Source organism: Ursus maritimus, unplaced genomic scaffold, assembly GCF_017311325.1.
Source record: "Ursus maritimus isolate PB19 unplaced genomic scaffold, ASM1731132v1 scaffold_3, whole genome shotgun sequence".
In the NCBI taxonomy this organism is placed as follows: Eukaryota; Metazoa; Chordata; class Mammalia; order Carnivora; family Ursidae; genus Ursus; species Ursus maritimus.
Genome location: NW_024425563.1, coordinates 55,060,664 through 55,080,691, shown reverse-complemented (window position 1 = coordinate 55,080,691; position 20,028 = coordinate 55,060,664). Strand labels below are relative to the sequence as shown.

General features: G+C 38.0%; 1 protein-coding gene and 1 pseudogene across 1 annotated transcript in view; both read left to right on the top strand.

Annotated features, from left to right (window-relative positions):
* The window catches only part of LOC121105878, a 34,106-nt pseudogene extending 15,187 nt beyond the window's left edge, over positions 1–18,919 (top strand).
* HDAC9 (histone deacetylase 9) overlaps positions 1–20,028 on the top strand; it is a 684,034-nt gene that overhangs the window by 356,028 nt on the left and 307,978 nt on the right. The window lies entirely within an intron of this gene.

The window sequence follows — 20,028 nt, the reverse complement described above, 5'->3', positions numbered from 1 at the left end:
GGAGAGGGGCTGCGTGGATGTATTTCTAGGGTTCTGGCTTAGGCTGAAAGTCTGATTAATGGTTAACATTGACAGACATTCCAATGATTGGATGAGTTGCTTTTGAATAACTTCTTACATTCTCTGTGCATTAGAATCTTAAGAGAGAGGAAGATGCAGTGGGACAGGGACAGAAACAAGGTAGAGAAGACTCATGAGAACTGTGAAGCAATTTGATATGTTTCCAATGAGGGATTCTTAATGCAAGGAAGAAGTGTGTATTGAAAAACATTGGTCTAGATGAACACGATGACAAAGTTTAGAAGTACTTCTATGGTGTGCAACTCCATTTATCAATCAAGTTATTTATTTACACAAAATCTGTACCTGTTTTTACTACTCTTATAAACACACACTCACTCCTGGCAGCGTCCACCAGCTGTAATTTGATCTAAATTTCTTGATTATTTTCCCTAAATGGTTCTCAAAAATACTACTTTATATATTAAGATATTCCCCCATTGATTTCCAGCTTATGATAATTTTTTATTTTATATTTTGTGTATTTATTTTAACACCACTGAGGATTAAAACTAGAAAATAAAAATCTCCTTTAATTCCATAAAGTCCTTTACTATGTGGGTAAACATTTTTAAAAAGTTTTTATTTTTGCTTAGTTTATATATAAAATATATAGGATTCTTACAAAATTGAATTCATTCTAAATGTAAAATCTTGTAGTTTTTTTTTTCTATACACGTTGTAGCATTGTTTCATGCTACTAAATAGTCTTCAAAATCATGTTTTTCTGGAATAGCCAGAGTGCCTTAAAAAGAATAGCCATGTAAGGCAATAGTCTCACAGATGACGGTGATGGAGTAACAGGCACGCTCATTCTAGCACTGGGTGCTGTAAGAAGAAAATATGTCTCCTTTTTGGAAAGATAATAGTTCTGAAAATTCTGAGACCTTAGAGCAATTAGGGAATTTGAATGTTTCCTCTCCTTGCACAGCTGTGTGTGTGTGTGTGTGTGTGTGTGTGTGTGTAAAAGACTGAGAGATGCAGGGAAAGTATTTTTGAAGCCTTTGTCTTTCTGTGAAACATCCAGTAGTCTTATGAATGAGCTGCCTTGTCTTTACGGTCTTAATTTGACACCCCCTGAAACCCCTTTTTTTGTCCCCTGCAGTCTTTTGCGGGAAGATTAGTGACAGTGGGGTTGCCTTTCTAGAATTCAGTCTCCTGAAAGTAAAGGAGACAGCTAATTTGTTTATCAAGATGAGATGAGGAGTGAAGCTATCTCTTAGCTCTGTGAGTTAGTAACAGTTTTCAGTCACTCTAAGTCTTAGTTGGATTTATATTTCGCTTTGGAGGAACAGTATTGAGTTCCTTACCTTTCGCTCTGTAACAAACCAGAGTAAACACAGTGGCTTAAAACAATAAACATGAATTATTCCTTTTGAACGTGCTGATTAGTGAGTGGTTCCTCTTTTCTAAGAGAGGGCTGAAACATCTAGGATGGCCTCCCTCACCTTTCCTCTGGGAAAGCTGGCATGGCTGGAAATGCTGGGGCCTCTCTCCACATGGTCTCTCCTCTTCCGGGGGCTAGCCCTGCTCATACAGGGAGGCACAATGGCGCTCAGTGCCCAGGAAGGGCACGTCCCAGTGGGCAAGCACTTTTCAGGTGTCTGTTACTGTCATACTTGCTAGTTGTTATCTCATTGGTCAAAGCACATGAGATGTCCAAGGTCAGAGTCACCATGGGAGGAGACTACTTAAGGACCTATACAGAGGAAGGAAGGATTCAGTGGGGCTCTTACTCCTACATTTATCCCACCATCATCTCCCTAATTTCTGAAACACATTTCCATTAGATAAATACAGGACCTAATTTTAAAATTTTAATAATTGTTATATTTGTGTTTCTGCAAAATTTATGTTAGGTTCAATAAACCTGAATATAGAGAAACTTGTTTTTGAGAAGAAATATGGCATAGTGGGTTTTTTCTTCCTCTTTAAGCAAAAACAAAACAAAGCCAAGCAAAACAAAAAACCCAACCCTGTGAGAGAATGAGACTTTCTCCCCGCTTTGGCCTATCATTCTAGTCACTTGAGATATGTATGAGAATAATGAATATGTGTGTTTTAACACAACTGTGATCTGGCATGCCAAAAAGACATTTTTTAAGTTTTCTTATTTATCACAGAAATTTATCTTGTTATGCCATCTGTTTAAAAAAAATAACGATTTACTATGTTATTTACTATGAAACTCAACTGATTAGTATTTACACGTAGTTTTAGATGAAGGCAGTCTCTAAGAGGTAAATGATTTTATTAGCAGCTCTTAGATATATAATATCTAATATATATATATAATATATAATATACCACACACACACACGTTGCATGTTTTTCTCAACGGAAAATGCAATGCTCTTTCAAAATTGTGATTTTTTTTTTAATCAGAATCAATTACAAACAGCCATCTCATTTTGGGTAATTCATAGGTAAAGGCATTCCCCCAATAACATGCCTAGTTCATAAAAGAAATAGATACAGATTATCCATGAGAAGTCCAAAGACATTGTAGATTCCCACAGATCTGTGACATCATGTAGATATGATTTCCCAAAAACCCATCTGAGAGAATATAGGAAAAGGAGCATGCGTCTTGGAGACAGATGAGTTAAATTTCTGGCTCGGTTAATTACTGTATAACCTTGAACAAAATCCTCTAATTTTCTGTGCTTTCATAGGGATATAGGGATAATGTGAAGTCAAAAATGCAACTCAAAGGGTACATAGAAACTCTCCATGTTAGTTGCCGTCCCCACCCTCCCCTTTTACCCTTTCTCTTACTATTTACTTACTTCAACTATTGAAAGCAGTTGAAACCTTCCTGATAGGTTGCATGTTAGGCAATTTGGGAGCAAGGACAGAGACGTGATTCTGGGTTAGTCTGAATGTTGCTGGCCCAAGTAAAGGGACAGACAGGCTGTTGGCACCAGCATCAGACCTATCGTTCCGTGGTTCTTTCCTCCTCTGCAATTTTCCTGTGTCTACTTCTTCAGAGACCTGCTAAATTTCATTGCACACCGATAAACTGGATTGCTCTGCCTGGCCCTCGTGCTATTATTACTTCAAGAAAAAGGCACGTGGGGGCCATAACGAGAACTTAAAACACAAAAGCCAAAACCTTAAGTGAGTTTACAGATACGCTAGTATGCCTCTGGAAAGAGGACACAGTGAGTGGGATGAAGGCCGGTGACTGTCTGGGATGCCACCTGTCAGGCTTCCCCAATTCTGTGACTGAGATTTGTGTTTTTGCTAAACATTGGATGGCTTAATTTGTCGGTGGGTCTGAATCAAAAACACTTCAGGACAAGCATAATGCTATCCTGAGAGAACCCAGGGACAAGCTAATTAGGAATAAAGAGGTGAGATGGAGAGGACGGTGTATCTGGGTAACTTCACAGGGCGAAATCCCCGCATGGGCCGTGGCAGCTCGGAAATCTGCATAGTAACAAACTTGTCACAAATCAAGGACAACTCGACAGAACAATTAGAATTAACATTTCACTCTGACATTTATCAAAAATCTCTGTCCACATTTTGCTCTCTGCAACAAAAACTGTGGTTTTGTCCTAACAGTTAGCGAGCTGTTGCCTAACTTTAAACGTCCGTGTGGAAGGTATGCACTTCCTGCTACAAAAGTAAAGTTACATCTTTTGAAATCCTTACATCCTACATGAATCCCAAACTTATTCCATTTGAATGACAATTACATATTTTGAAATCCACACATGCTATATGAATCCTACACTTAACTCCATTCAAATGACAAATGCTTTAAGAATTCAAGAAATATTAAACATTTCATGTAGATAGCATCTGTTTCAGTGACCTCTTCTTCAAAACCTGTTTCATTTTATTCTTTCCTAAAACTCCCTAAATTGAACCAAAGAAAACCAGATACCCTGAGTATATCATATTTTTTCCAAAATGAAAGAAACACAATTCCGATTTTCTAATGTTCATTCAATATAAAATAATACTTAAAATGTTTTATTTCTGAACAGAAGCTCAAAGGAAACCCACAAATTAAAGGTGTTATAGTATTTTGTAAACTGTAATGTAATGATATCCCTGACTCCCTATTTCCATCATGTTGTTATGCATATTCATATATCAGGATGCACAGTTTTCCCAAATAATTAGTTTTTGAATTTAAATCAAATACATCAAAAAGTCACAATAAGGGTAGAAATCCATTGTCAGATGTCCAACTGTGCAAATTGATAACTGATCTTTAAGACAAAGATATGTTAGAGCAAATCTATGTTGAATTTCTCTGTCTGAATTTCTTGCCCACTTTTCTATGTAGAGGCACAAACTGGTATGTTTGCAATTCCATCTTTTCCATGTGATTCAGTTTTTAAGACATAGCGAGCCAATACATGAATTAGAACATATTTACAAAGGATTCCAAATTGGAAGAGCTGGGGAAAAAACGATGTGATGAAATTAACAGACAGGTCTGAAAAAAGGTGTGTGTGTGGGGGGAGGACAGGAAACTGTACTATCCACCCCCAGACACCACCCCCTCCCTTCCTGGGCAGTGTGGTACTCCTACTTTTTCCTCCAGATAGAACAATACAAATACGATCTGGAGCAGCTCCTCCCTTGTCTCGCTTTTCTCCATAACACTGGCACACATTCAGGCCATTACTAATTTTAGCCACTTCCTTTTGCATATTCCCACAACCAGATCCTAGGTCAAGCCCTGACCTTGTCCTGCCTTGACTAATGTGGCATCCCTACCACTCCTGGGCTGGGGGAGGAGGATGGCTGAGAGAAACAGTATCAAAAACAGCCCTCTGAAAAAGAGAAGCATACCCTGCTACCATGCAAGTGTCATCTGTTAAACCCTCTTGAGAGCCTAGTGTCCTTGCTGTCATTAGGACCCAGTGACACCTGTGTGCTCTGCCTGGCCTGCCTGCCAGCACAGCCCTAGCAGGACCCAATTGGCCACACACAGAAAATGAGTCCTAGATTCTCAAAGTCGCGGCCCTTATGCTGCTCTTATGCTGCTCTTACTTTTGTTCACATTCTTCTTCCTCAGTAACTGTTGGGTTTGGAAGATTTTGGACTTTCTTTGTTTAGGAATAATTGTGGGCTCTTCCTTACCTTTCGTGACTTTAAGATCCAGTGTTCTTCCATGTACTACATAAAGCTCTATTGCAATCCATTTTTCCTCCAAAATTGTGATTCTAACTAAACTGTACCTGGAGGTCCAGATGCTCCTTGAATGACTGACGCATTCTCATTGACAGCCACAACTGTGGGTGACAATTAGACATTCTCAAATGACCCTCTCATCTGCTTCGACCTTGATATTCTATTCCTTGTAGTTACTTCAAAAATAAGACAAAAATAGGATTCGAAGCAAGTATAGAAGCAGGAATTTGCTCAAAGTCTAAACATATTAGTGATGTCAATAGCTACTGAAACACCAAATCTGACTAAACATCTGAGCAGCAGAAGAGCTATTCTCTTGCAAATACACAGATTGGATAATAAATTTTTTTAAAAGTCTGTATAGCTTACCTATGACCAGCAACTAATTACTAGGCTCCAGTATAATAAATGAAGATAGAGGGGAGAAAAAGAGCAAAATATAAATTACCACTGGTTCAAAAAGGTTTTCAACATTGTACAGGAACTAGAATGCTTTTTCTTATTGATAAGAAATCGATAGATAAGTGTTGTCCAACAGAAATATAATGCAAGCCACATATGTGATTTTATATTTTCTAGTAGTCACATTGAAAAATTAAAAACAGGTAAAATTATTTTTAATAATATGTTTTAGTCAATATGTTTTATCCATATATCTTAGATTGTCAGGGTTCATGATAAAATAATCTAGTGAGATCTTGTGTTTTAAGGTATTGAATAAGGGAATGAACAAATTTTAAATTTAATTTTATTTTTAAATTAAATTTATCTATCTATCTATCTATCTATATCTATTTAATTACAGGAGTCTGGATCCTTTAACATGCTAATTGGTGTTGTGGACCCATAAACATGAGGCTTTTCCAACCTTAGCACTACTGACATTCCAGAATGTCAGCCCAGTAATTCTTTGTGGTGTGGGGCTCTCCTGTACATTTTGGTAATTTAGCAGCATCTCTTACTTTTACCTACTGGATGCCAGTAGCACACTTCCCTACCTCCTCACCAGTTGGGACAACCAAAAATGTTTCTAGACATTGTCAAATGTCCTTTGGGGAGCAAAATTTGCTCCTATTGAGAACAACTGGGATAGCATGTGGAACACGATTCCTCTTATTTGCTCACATCTGCTTATCTAAATAGGTCGCCATCTTGTATGCCGGTGATTAAGTGAACACATATATCCATGCTTACTAATTACATTGAATTAATTTAAAACATTTTAGGCAATATAACATATTTCACTGGAATGAAACGTGAACCTATACTCATAGCTAAATTAATCCTATAGTTCAGAGCAATAATCTGCTTTATGTCTGGGAAAACTTGTGTCCTTGAAGACCTAGATCCTGACCCATCTGTTTGAAATCTTTCCCCAGTCTTTCACGTATGACAGTGAAATACCCCATCTCTCTTGGTTTTGTACCAACCATGTCTTTTGTTCACATGTGATAAAAGGTCTAGCTCCTCTGAAAGTTTTCCTTTTTTGCTTTCTTTTCCCTGAGTAGTAATAAAATTTCCAAGCTGCCACAGCAAACCTTAACATTTTGTTTGTATAACTAAGTTTCCATATGCATGCTGATTGCATGTCTGACTCATTTATTTCCTCTAAAATTGTAAGCTCCTTGAGGTTAAGGACTTTGGTGATTTTCAATACCTGTCGTGGATCAAGGAAACTTGTTAGTAATATAATTTTTGCTTGATGGTTAACAATAAAAATGGAATGTTTTCGTAAAACAATAATCTGTTCCTATTAATATTTATTTTTCTCAGTTTTACCTTGTATTTTGGCCCATTTCTTTGACACCATTTATATGCTGGACACTGGGATGGGCAAAAAGTAATAAATACACAGGTCCTGCCCTTGCAAAGCTCCCAGTGATTTGCAACCTGGGGGAGATTTTGTATACAAGGGAATTGGACAACGTCTTCAGAAATTTTTGTTGATCACAACTGTGGTAGATTGTTACATCTTGCTGATAGAGGTGAAAGATGCTGCTAAACACATAGGACAGAGCCACACAACAAGGAATTATCTGGACCCAAATGTCAATAGTAGTGAGGTTGAGAGTCCCTGGAAAGAGAAGGGCAAGTCATTAACAGTTAAATTAAAAGCAATGCATGCTATGATAGAGTTAGGTATAGGATTCCACAAAAGCTTAGAAAAGGAAAAAGAATTCAGAGTGCTTGACTGAGGGGTAGAAAAGGCTCCCCGGAGGAGATAAGCCCAACTGGGTACGCAGGTTGTAAACGAGCAGCATATTGAGTGAAGGATGAGTCACCGGTTACCCCCAAGACCAAAGCGTAGGAATAGAGCCAAGAACTGGGGATGGAGCTCCAAGGAAGCTGCTTTTCTAAGGCAAGACCAGGAAGAAGAACGTGCAACGGGGATAATAGGGAGGACCTAGAAGAGTGGAAAATAGGGACATTGTTTCTTGGATCCCAGAGTAGAAGATTATTTCAAGGAAATAATCACTAATAATGTCAAGCTCAGTGAGATAAACCAGAAAAATCTCTTTAACATTGGCAGAGTCATTGGTAACTTGAGAAATCTCAAGTGAAGGAGGTAGAAGATTTTCTTAGGCAGAAAAGTGAGTAGGAGGAGAGAGAAAATATGGGTTTGTCTTCAGGAAGCATGTTTATGATTATTTATAGAAAAGAAAAATTGAAAACAGCCTAACAGCCTAATAAAGAAGGTATTTAAATTGTCACATATATAATGCAAAAGTAAACAACCACTAACAGATATTTAGTAATGAAGACTATGGAAAAGTGTTCACAGTAAGTGAAAAAAAAAAAAAAAACCCTAAGATGCAAACCTTTATGCAGTATGATACCCAATTTTTTTATAGGGAGAGAAAAACAACTAAAAAAATCCAAAACCAAAATATTAACAGTTGTCATCTCTGGGTAGTGTATATTATGGGAAATTATTATTTTCTTCTTTGAATATTTTTATTCCCCAAATGTTCTAAAATGAGCATGTATTCCTTTTAAAGTCAGAGGGAATTTTCTTTTTTAAGAAGCTTGGTTGAGAAAGAAAAGAGAAAGTTCTGGCAGTAAACTTGAAGAGGTTGGGTGGGGGGCAGAAAGGAGCGTGTGTGTGTGTGTGTGTGTGTGTGTGTGTGTGTGTGTGTTTGAGTTGGAAGCAAAGAGAGCATTTTTGTTTGGAGAAGGGGGAGAGCCAGTACACCAAGAGAGGCTGAAGATACAGGAGCATGGATGATTGATGGAGCATGTTCCTGAGGGAGCGGGAGGGGATGGAATCCAGATCACAGGTGGTGGGATTAGCCTTGGCTAAGAGGAGAGACATTGCTTCAACTGAAAAATGAGGAAAAGAGGTAAGGATGAATGTGGGTGCTGATAAGAATTTAGAGGAGGGGGCAGGAAGTTGAGGGAGTTGCTGTCTGTTGGCCTCTATTTCCTTTGTGAAGTAGAAGGTGAGGTCATTTGCTGAGTGGGGTCAAGGGTTTACGGAGAATGATGGGAATTTGGAAGGGCTGCTGTGGGGAAAGAGGGAGGAAGGGGACTTGGGACATTGAGACAGATTATCCAGCTGACTTGAGAGGCCAGCTGAGGTTTGGGACTAAATTTTTAATGAAGGGCACCTTTTGGCTTTCTCTAGCAGCACTCTGTAACATTAATTTAAAAATAAAGAAAGCACATAGTAAGACTGATGAGAAGGTTGCAGATCTGGGCAAAGACCCTGAAAAAAACCAGTATTTTGGATGCTTGAAGTGATAATGGAGTTTGCTAGAAAGGGACAGAAATAAAGCCAGAAGAGGGCTGAAGGGAATGGAAGTCACAGGGAGGTCTATAAGCTGCGGTAATGGGAGACAGGGAGTGAGAGAACTTCAACAAGGAGCGATATGGGCTAAGAATGGGAAAGGGAGAGGGAAGACTCTAGGCATGAAAGAGTGCCAGGTGGAGGTCAGAGGTGGAGGTCAGCTGCTGTCTCCATGGACAATCCCAGCTAGTACAGTCACTCGACAGTGAAAGCTCAACTTCCAGTTAGATGTGGAACACAGAAACTCACAAAATCAATTTTAAAAATCAATGTAGATTTAAGTATGCTCTTTCCTCTCTTTCTCTTCCCACCCCACGCTGTCTCTACACACACACACACACACACACAGGTACATGTGTATAATTTGAAATATTACTAAGAAAATAACATAGTTGTTAAAACAGACTCCCAACCAAGCAAAAAGAACACTGGACCTTTTTTTTCAACTCCAGATACTTAATTGCCGTATACATGAACAAGTCCCTTTCATATTAGAGAACAATTTTCTCATTGGTAAAATGGGTTAAATTATATCTATTAAACAAGATATTTTTAAAGAACTAGATTAAAGTTTAAAAATATACTCAGAGTTCTCGGAACCCCAAATACTATAGCTTAATTCACAAATATTTTTGAGCACTGTGATCGATTTGTATTTGTGACTAGGGCATCTAATGATAAACAAAAGAAACTCACTCTCCTCCTCATACATTTAGAAGCAATTAGGGGAATTTCGGGGATTATTATGCAAGTAATAGGGCACCTTGCTTTCTCTATGATTCTATTCCTTACTCCATCCCGAGACTTAAGTCAGGGTTCTGCCAGGGCCCTCCTAGACACAGAGCTGTCTCCTGAGAAATATCAGGGAAGAAGGATTTTGATTACTTGTGATCACAATTTGTTAATGTTTCATCTCATGTCACTTTTGTATTTGTTTAATTATTTGAAATCTTGAATTTATATACTCTCACTTCCAAGCTATTTTTTTCACATACTTATATACATGTATACACACACAGATGTACACAAAAGCACAACATACAGACATATGTATATACATACATATATACATATTCTGGTAGGAAAAATTCATTCATAATCAAAGTCTAAAGGCGATTAAATATTCAGAATATTAGCCTATTAACAATCAGCATATCGGTGATTGTGCCAATGATGATATATCTGTTCATCAAAAAGAATGACTAGCATTCATGCCCAGGAGTTGAAGATACGTCAATTGCTCTTTGATGAGCTAAGTGAAAAATTATGTGCTATGCCCTAACAAGGAAAGCCACTTGAGTTTAAATAACAATAAAGAGCACATGGTAGAGAAAAAAAAAGCGTATGTAGCACATTTTATTACTATTCAGTGGTGAACGTTAGCCAACCGTACATATGTGTGTATGTATATTTATACATATAAATAAATATGATTTTTAGACTAACAATGGTAAGTAACATACATTTAAAATTTGCATATAAATAGGACTTTCTAAAATTAACAATTTGATTTACTCATAATTTGAATACTCTCTGAAAGTTTGGTAATGATTTTTAATATGTTCTGGATGTGTAGAATGTACCTAGCACCGTGCTAAATATCTTAGGTGGATCATCTCATTTAATTTTGACAAGAATCTCTATTACATACCAGCAATAGATACTACTGTTATTCAAAATTTACAAATTCAAAATATGGAACAAGGTTTCAAGAAGTTAAGCAACTTCTTATCGTTGTACAGCTGTTGAGTGATAAACCCAAAACAGTTTGATTTCAGAACGAATGCTCTTCATCATTACTCCCCATTTCCCTCAAGTAGGGAACATTTTCCCAATTCATCAAATTATGTTGGTTCTTGCTTCTAAATAGCTCTTAGGTCCATCTTCCTCTCTCCAATCCATGGCTGCAATCCTGGGTCTGACCACCCACCACTGTCACACTGGATTACCATAGAGTCTCCTGCTTGTCTCTGGTAGTCTGACTCATTGGGTTCATGTGTAATCCATGTGGCTCGCCAGTGAATAAATTAGGTCACATCTTCATCCATTACCCAATGTCTGCTGTCATGATAGTCCCCAACTCCATAACTCTGGAACAAGAGCCTGATTCAATGCCCCTCTAGTACTTCTGTGTTCAGGAATGAGTCTGTGCTCACTTGAGAACCGCCAACTCCTTGGGTTGCTGCATTCCTGGTTCTCAAAGCTTTACAATCAGCAGAATACCAAAAGGCCCTTCATTTCCTTTAGTCTTCGATGATTTCTTCTGCCAGAAATGAGAAAATGCCCTCTTCCAAACTTTATGACCCATTTTATCACAGGAGGCCAAAAGAACAGTGCTTTTTCCTTAAATCTCATACAAAAACAGGTCTTTCACCTTTTAACTGAAGGCCTGGTCTCCTGGAGCTCCAATAACCATTCAGTGGGGCCAAACAGAGGGCAGGCAGACTTGTTTGCTCCTCTCCGTTCCTCATCTTTTCCCATCTTTTCTCTCATAACCCACCAGAACTCCTCTTTTTCCTTTCACCAAACACAAAGCAAAGTCATATCAACCAAAGCAAATGTCCAACAGATTCAGGGACCATTGGGTAGGCAGAATGAAGGATTTGTGGCTCCCCCAATGGCCCACTTGTCATGACTCATCAGCTTGGCCAACACCAGTCTTTCAATTTCCATTCAACTAAAATGAAGTATTAAGTCCTCCATAAATGCAGATATAATCATGTTCTTTCACCTTCTAAAACATGTCAGTGAATATTCACTACCTTCAAAATGAGGTTAAAACGCCTAAAGATGGTTAACAACACACTTTCAATTTTCTTCTCCTCCCTCATCTGTTGCAATCTCCTCCACTGACCATACTTCAAACCCCATATTCTAAGAATTGTGGTTTAAAATCTCCAGGTATAACTAATGACAGACTTACTATGTAATAATAATGAGAACAATTTAGGCTTTTACTAACAAATTGTGAGCAAGTTGTGAACAAATAATTATTATTTATTTTTTTGCTGAAGAATGCAGCAGATAAAAAGTCACACCATTAACACTAGGTATTGCGTGTTCATTGACATGTAAAAGACCAAATATAGTAAGTTCAGTGATAATTGAACATAATCATTTTAAATATCTTATTCATATCTATTGCATATTTTCCAATTTACTTTATAAATATAACATTGCAATGTTGATACTTCATTAATAATAACATGTACATAAATATGCATGATAATATTATTTTATATTTATCAGAGAGATAAAATAACTTAAATTGAAGAGTTCATTCATGTTAGCCAGGAACTTATGTTATTGAAATTTACATTATCTCTGTTCACTCTATTCAGAATTAAATGTTATACTAAAACCAAATAATACCAGACAGGATCTTAAACTAAAATTTTAAGCATTGTCGAATAGTACTTTATTATGCGTTTGTTCGTTTTAGATATTGCAAGGTTCTTTTGCTAATACTAAGTTATAGCTATATCCCCTTTTGGATTTAAAAAAAAAATCTATTGGTCTGTATCCATACAAGTAGGAATGGATAAATGCAAATCAATAAATGCTTTAAATACAGTGCAGTGTATCAAATAGGACAATCTCAGGGAAGATAGAATTATTGAAGATCGGTTGTAAGGAGAAACCTGGGAAAACTTTTTGAAATTGAGAATCATCATCATTTAACTTTTTAAATTTATGAAAATAGTCATTTCTTTTTTTTTATTTTTTTGTTTATATAATAAAAAATGAATCACTAAATAAATAAAATGAAAATAGTCATTTCTGATGCAAACGCTGAAAAAATTCTTACCATAGGCAATATGATCATTGTACCAATTTAAGTACTAGTTTGTTAGTTCAAGCTACAAATGGAAAGGCCTTCTTATATACCATCAGAATATTAACAAAACGCTATCCTGATTAAATATTTTTAATTGAGCGTTTTAACAAAAGTGCAATTAACATTGCCCTGTAATTAATTCCACATTATAAGTTTAAAGAATTAATTCCAAACAATGTTTATTATTGCTGATAATTGTGCAATTGTGCAATTGATGACAACCATTATAACTGCAACTAACATTGCATAATGCTCAATATACGCCAGGCACCATTATAAAATGTGTATATTAATATACTAATTCAACACTTAGGACAATCTTATGACATAGGTGATAGTACCATCTTCATTTTAGAGAATTTAATTAATTTTTCCAAAATCACACAGCTAACAAGTAACAGAGCTAGAATTCAAATCCAAGCAATCTACCTTAAATTCCATACTCCTTAACCACTATGCTCTTTCAGAAACTGTACAATATTTTGAAAAAAATCAGAGACCTAAAAGGACATCCTATTGTAATAAGAAACATGTTTTCCCACTTGATGAACGCTACTAAAATCAGGTAGCTGAAGTTAATCTAAATTGAGGCTAAAACAACACAAGCTGTGTAACAGGACTGAAGAGTCTGATACGCCTATTCAGTGGGCAATAGCCTTTAGAAATAATTGTGAGCAGTTTAATAAAGGAAAATTTGGCTCCTGGTGGATGTTGACAATTTATGGCAGCAAGTGAGGCCACTCAGCACAACCTGCACACCTTTCCTGACTGTGGGCCAAGTTACTAATTAAAACAGTGTTGTAGGGTTCACAGTATTGGGATAAGCATGATAGGTGAGCTGATAACAGTTATTGACCCCTGGCGGTTAAGACCAGGAATATTTTAGAAACCAATAGATAAAGGAAAAGAGACATCACAATAGATATACAAAGCTTTGTCTTGTTATCCTGATAACTAGGCAGGGCTTTAATACAAGGAGCTTATTAATATAAAATCTCAGTAAAACATTTAAAATATATGTAAGAAAAATAAACGTGTAGAATTCTGGCAAAGGACTTAAACAAACATGGAATCTGAGAAGCATCATATTTGATGGTTGCTAAAGTGGGCAAACATTATTGAACAACCTTGAGACTGACATCAGTCATGAGACCAGAGATAAGGTAGAGGTGGACCCAACAACAGCCTGTTATTTTGCTAATAGAGAATCAATTTTAGTTTAAAAATATACTCATCAGATACACATTATTTCATTTTATAAAGATGCTCTGAGAGGTTATGTAAATTTCCTCTAATTGTTACATTTGTAAAATGATAGGGTTGGAGTACAAACCTAGGAGTTTTTACTCTTTTTAATAACTTTATTTAGTTTGCTTAGGAAGGTGCATGAATATTAAGTTATCTGCCCTACATAAAATATGAGTTATTCTGCTGGAATGATCATTTCAAAATATGAACCTGTTTTTATCAACCCTACTAAACATCCAATCCCCAGGCCCAAATTCTTGGGAGCTTAAAACTATTCATTGAATTGCCATTGCTTTTAGGATTAAGATTCAGCCTCTTTAGATAGGACGCAAATCCTGTGCAGTCTCATTCTACATGCTCCTGCACCCTCCTCTCATTATAAATATGCATGCTGACCTGCACCTGTTCCATGGTACTTACCAGGTGCCCTACCACCAGACCCACTCTAAACATGCTATTCCCTCCACATGGAACATTCTTCTTCCTCTCTGTCAACTTAAATCCTTCTCATTCTTCATCTTTTGGTTTAAATATCCCTTCCTCAGAGAGGTTTTTCTTGACTTTCATATACCCTTACCTCTGTTGCTCCTCTATATTTCTCTGTGCAGAACTGATGAATATTTGTCCCCCTCACCAGACTATAAACTCCACAGGGGAATGACTGTATCTGTTTTGTTCATCATTGTATCTTCTGGTTTCTAACATGATGCCCAACATCTAATAGACTCTTAATATAGTGAATGAGTGGACAGATTAATTAATTCATTAAACTCCACCAAAGTCAAGAAATAATTGTTCAAATTACAATGTCTTTTTTTGTGATATTTATATTTTAGGTTTGAGGAAATATTTACAAAGGCATTCCTTTCAAAAATTAAAGTATTTTGAGGTGTATTACATTACGTTTATCTTAGCAAATGTATTCTAGGATTATTGTTAAAGGTCTGGTTGTGGAGGAAACAGCAACATTCAATTCCGACTTATGGAGACAAGTATTTATTTAAGATGTTTTCTTACATGCTACAGGTTGAGCTGTGTGCCTCCTCAAACACTTGTCTATTTTAAGAGGAAAGTTTTCTGTTTTAAGAGGATGCTTGTGGTTAAATGCCAGAAGGAATACAGGTTAAACAATATTCTTTCTCTTCCTTTTTTTGTTAGCCAAACATTTTAGCAGAGAGCTATCAATAATTGACTTCTAGTTTGGTGACAAAAGAAAACTGGAGTATCTTGCCTTTGACACACACATGGTTTGGGAGACAGGGTGAAATGGACATAAAATCACACATTCTCTAGAACTTGATATTTGGTAATCTGCACACATGTAATTGGATCTGGAGACTGGTAGTGAAATATGGTAGTTCTCCTAATGTTGAGTTTGGTAAGATGTTTTCTTAGGCTGAGAGGTGAAGGTATAAAACTTAAATGACTGCTTCTGTGGGAGTTCTCATCCAACTTACTTGACCCACCTTGTTACATGTTTAAACACATAGGTTTAAAAAAAAATCCACTCAGGACATAAAACTGGTTTATTAATAGAGAAACCTAAAAGTTGTAATTAGTGGGATATTATTAAGGCATTTTTTTAGAGCTATGATTCATAACATTTTTTAAAATTAAGAACATCTTTGATGAAAGCTGCAGACTGTGTCTCCAGAAGATTCACAGATGCACATACTTACACAACTTTATGCACAATTTCAGGGGTTTTATATCCACTAGAATTCGTCCAGAGAACCCAGGCTAAGAACATTTATTCAAGATAAATCCATCTAATTCATGTGTCTTAAATAGCAATGATTTATATTGCTTGTCATCCCTCTCATTATGATTTGTTTTATATCTGGACTCTAATTATCAAAGGGGAGGAATAAAGGAAATGCTCAAAAGATTCATCATAGTCAAAAGAAACCCCTATTTTTCTCTCTTTATCTTCAGGCTATTATTTCTAGACCAGCGCTCTATTGTTCATGCTGCACTGTTCATTGGCCATCAACCAGACAGAGGGTGCTAGTCTAGGCCATTGCACAATTTCGTCTTCCTCAGGGCTGTTATGTAATTAAAATAATTTCAATCTATTCTCTTGAAATTTTTTTTCTACAGGCAATTGTAAAAATGTAGAAGCTAAAAAGCAAATAAAGGAACAAAAATATAACTTGTTTTCTTTACTTTTTATTGTGAAAGAAATTACTCATTATGGACTAGCTACTAATTTAATTTCAAAATTCAAATGTGGTTTCTTTTGTATTCTGTAGTGGAGTAAAATCCCCACTGATTTAAAACGGTCATTTTCCAAGAGCACTGCAAAGTGCCTGGGTCTTAAACATTTCTAAAGGAACCACAGATATAAATGCAAAGTGCAACACAATTAGTAATGTATTTTCTCCTGGAACTCTTATATCTGAGGATGTCTATAAATGCATCGGAAGCAATTTACGTACTCTGCATATACATAGTAACTTTTACCAACATTCCACATAATTGAGAAACAGTGTTGTCAAATAGGTTCAGTTTTATAGTATTAAAATAAACCTCCAAGCCTCCATCCAGAATCATGTTTTAACTACACACCATATGCACGCACATTGCACATGTGTATAAATGGTGGTTACACTTTAAAACAATTCCCTCCGATTCTGCTGGTGATGCTTTACCTGAAAACTTTGTAGTGTTCAGCTACCAACAGCTCTGCCTTGTGAGACATACTGTTGTTTATAGATTCCTCATGATTTGAAAATGAGGATAATATTTGACATATAAAATTTTACTTTTCCTTTGTGCCTTTTTGTATATTGTTTGATGGCATGAAAAATATGCTAAGCAAAGACTCTTGTTTGGAATGAGAAGAACCTGAGAAGAAGGGAGTGAGACTGACCTGACCTCACTGGAAGCAACCAGTGAGTACGTGGGAGCAATAATTTATCTACCTGGAGCCTGACCTCTGCTACAAGGGGCCACCACTAGGAACTGGAAGGTTAGTATAGAAATAGTGAGTGCTTTCTGTTGTTGTTGAGCACAAACTTGTTATTCCAGCTTCTTGTGGACTGGGTGCCACTCTTGCACACTAGAATTCAGAAATACTGCCCATTGCTATGGGAGAAAGGGAAATAAACAGTCTTATGTATTTGTTGAAGGTATCCTCTATCTTATCAAAGTTTTACTTTAAAAAGGAGAACTTTACTCTCCAACTCTTATGGTCTACGGTTTTGTTTTGGTTTTTTTTTTTTTCATCACAAGTAATACAAATATTTTAGCAGGTACTTATGTATATAATCATTATATAGATATATAAACAGATGTAAAAATATATCTTTCCAAAATATATCAGCGTACCACTATAACAGTGTATTATATATGTTAACAGAATATGCACAAAAGGAGAAATTAAGAAAGGTGAGATAAAAATGAAATAAAGATTATTTGTAAACAAATTTTATCTTGGGAATTAGTGGGATAGAAACCTTTTGCCTTATGATGAAAAAAGTGTTATTTCTGACAACTTTATTGAGTCACTTCAGTGTACAATTCAATGGTTTTTAATATATTCACACAGCTGTATAACAACACAATGTTTGAACATTTTCCTCACACTCAAAAGAAACTCTGTGCCCATCAGTGGTAATTCCTCACTGCACCACCTCTAATCTAGGGAACTATGAATCTACTTTCTGTCTCCATAGAAGAAAACTTGTCTATTCTGGACATTTTATGTAAATGGAATTGTACAAAACATGGTCTTTTGTGACTGTCCCCTTTCACTTAGTGCAATTTTCTCAATGATTCATCCATGCTGTAGCATGCATCATCGCTTCATTACTTTTTCTTTTGAATATATAATACAGTATTATTAACTATAGTCGCCATGCTGTACATTACATTTCCAGGACTTATTTATAACAAAGTTTGTACCTTTTTTTTTTTTTTCTTTAAGACATTTATTTTTTAGAAAGGGGGTTAGGGCAGAGGGAGAAGCAGAGAAAATCTCAAGCGGAATCCCTGCTTTGAGCAGGTGGAGCTGAGGCTGGGCTCCATCTTGACCCTGTGATCATGACCTGAGCGGAAATTAAGTCTGACCCTTCACTACTGAGCCGCCCAAGCCGGCGCCCTGAAAATTTGTACCTTTGACCACCTGGAGGCATTTCATCCCGTGGCCGCAAGGTGTTCTCTGTGGCGCTGTGGTGTGGCTTGCGGAGATCTTGACGAAGGACTGTGTGCTAGCATCGCGCGCAGGCGCAGGGTGCAGACCGCCTGGAGAGTGCGCCTGGGGGTGGCACTGTGGGGGGGGGGGGCTGAGCTGTTGCTGCAGAGCTGGGCTCCGTGTCCCGGGCGCCGGTACCAGGACGTCCAGCGCCAGGAAGGCGGAACCTATTTCCTCACCACCTAGCAGATGCTGTGCTACCGGAAATCTTTAGTGTACGGTTTGTGCCAGGCTCATCCGGCCTGGACTTGGACAAGGATGTAGCGACTCCACCTACTTGGTGCCTGTGCTGAACTGGACAGAGAAAGGAGTGTTGGAGGAAGGGAACTTTTCTCTTTCCTCAGAAATAAAACTTGGAAGGATAAAATTAGAGAATGAGACCAGAACATCACAGGTGCCGTGTACCACGTGCTTCAGCGCCGGGAGGAGGAGCTCGCCCAGGTGGTATTAATGGCGTTTGAGGGCCGGAAGTTGGAGCTGCTGGTCAGCAGTGGCTCTTCCTACAGCTGCGGGAGTGAAGACCAGGCCACGTGCATCTCTGGTTTCCATGGAGCCGCATAACTCCCCTTAGGGCATGACCAGTGAATCCGGTGAAAAAGCCAAGATTTTGCAAGGACAGGGTTCAAGGATATGAGGAACACAGTGTTGGCCGCCGAAGAAACATTTTACCTTTTCCCAAGATGCAACTGCCATGCCAGAGAAGTTTGGCTGTGAAAAGAAACCTGTTTTTGACAATTTCTCTAGAAATCTGGTTGTGAATTGTTTCTGCATCTGAGGTGGGTGCTGAGAGACAGGACCAGCTGTGCGAGGCCGCGCGTCCCCACACAGAGGAGGCATCCAGGCCTAGTGGGTATCCGGGTGGGGGGGGTCCTCTGCTGGAGTTTTCCAAGTGCGGCACAGGCCTGCGCGGCGACGCTTCCGACCCAGCTGGAAGATCCTTAAAGGGCAGCGCTTTGAGTGCTCCATAAACAGTGTGTGATGATGCTTGCCTCTCTGTGTGGCCCTGTTCGCGTTCGTTACCTGTTCGCGTACCAGGGAGACAGCTCTGCCTACCAGGAGCAATCGCTTGGCCTTTTTTAGCCTCCGTGGGCGGCTGAAGACACAAGCAGCTTACGTGTTTTCACAGTCTCCTGGGCCTCTGCGTTGAGGCCTAGGCCATCCTGGGAGCCCGGTTCCTCCTGCCTGACCCTGGCTTGGAACAGCAGTCAAGGCTTCTGATTTGTATTTCTCAGGCCAGAGATTTTTGTATCTACTCTCCCAGTATGGATAACCTATCCAGTGTTTTTACCTTTTAGAAATGCCTCAAAGTGCTGCTACATTTTGCATTGATTTATTTAATCATTTTAAAGGGAAGTAGAAGTTTTGCCTCATCTGTCTCAGGGACTTGTGGAGGAGCTGGTGCCTTTGCCTCGTGTGGGATGGAGTTCTGCGTGGGAGACCTGACCACTTGACTTTTGGAGCTGAAATGACAGGTCACAGTGAAATTGGATGTCTACAGTACATCACAGGTGTCTCTTTCTGGCACTTACTCTTTTCTTTGTGTAACTATGCAATTCTTCCTGATACTTTTTGGGATGTTTGAGACTTCATACACAACGTGCATGGCTCTGCCCATGGAACATGGCATTGGAGCTACTAGGATTCCTTTAAAACCTTCTGTTCACATACTTTGAGAGCAGACCTTTCTCAGAGGGTGGTAGGGACTCTCAGAGTCAAGGGGACCTGGCTCAGCAGGAGCAGCTC